The sequence below is a fragment of the Cryptotermes secundus genome, unplaced genomic scaffold (assembly GCF_002891405.2).
Source record: "Cryptotermes secundus unplaced genomic scaffold, Csec_1.0 scaffold838, whole genome shotgun sequence".
Taxonomy (NCBI): Eukaryota; Metazoa; Arthropoda; class Insecta; order Blattodea; family Kalotermitidae; genus Cryptotermes; species Cryptotermes secundus.
In genome coordinates, this window is record NW_019744415.1 from 422 (window position 1) to 1701 (window position 1280).

The window sequence follows — 1280 nt, forward strand, 5'->3', positions numbered from 1 at the left end:
TGCCAAACGAAACGTTAAGAAGCACAGGAAATAAGGCCATATGCATTGTAAACATAGTGGCGATATAATATATACAGTGCCTAAAACGAAAGAAGCTGCGTAGGACATTCAAAGAAAATAGCGCAGATTTCATACCTTACTTCGTAACGACATCTTGCTTGCTTTAACTGTCATGATTCTGTCCGCCTGAAACTTAAGGCCTTTATGCTATGCAAACTTTACCTGGCACTGCACTGCGAACATTCCCATTCTCATTTGTAAGTTGCTGCCTTGTTCGTTATTGAGCACGCTTTCAGTCATGTAGTGTATCTCATAGCCACAAATACTTGCGAATGCGTCTGAAAGCTGGAAATGCAGTTTCTTTTTAAATATTCTAAGAATCAACTGGGTATATTTGTGCAGCGTGGTGAGCAGACCAGACTTTGAGTATGTACGAAATGAGAAGGGGTATAAGGATATAAAGAAAAAGAAACCTAGCTTTCGTACCGTACATTATAACGGCAGAGTAGCAACTTCAACGATCGTAAGTTTGACCCCGGTATGACGGAACGTTCTTAGTACTTTCTTAACTACACTTGGCCTGTGTAGTTAATGTTTCCATACTAGTTTCCTTTCTTCTGCCTTGTTCCTTGTGGAGAAGAGTCTGAGTGTCATGATTACTCTCTTCTAGAATTTTTAGCCACAAATATCTAAGAATACTCGTAGGAGTGAATCCCACTAAAAAAGGAAGTCGTGAACATGCATTAGAATGAGGAAGTTATAATTTGGCGACTTTGCCATCAGATAAGACACGGAGAACCTGTGAAAACAAGAAGCAATACGAAGAATTAAGTAACGGGGAAGTGGTGATGAATGGTGAATGAGTGATGAATGTTTCCGTGTCTCGTACGGTTGCGCTCTCATATTTATTATATTATGCACCTTGTTGTGGGAAATACATTAGAATCAGTGTAAAACGCACCAAACTCCAAATAATGTGTCTTCCCTTGTCTGCGTATTCATTGTCGCGGAAAGATTTTTCACAAGATATTGCCTAGCATTTTAATTCTATACTCTCTCTTTTCACATAAATATTTGATATTTATGTTTTTCGTCTTTTCTTTTGACGGTCTGCAGAACGATTCGCTCAGAACTTATGTATATAAAGAATACAGAAAAGCTATTTCGAGTAATCATCCCGGCTTCTATGGCACTCGCCACATGATGACATGTAAAATTTAGCGTAATAACTTATATGTGTGACGATAGACGGGGTTCGAATCTGTGAACGGATTTACGTG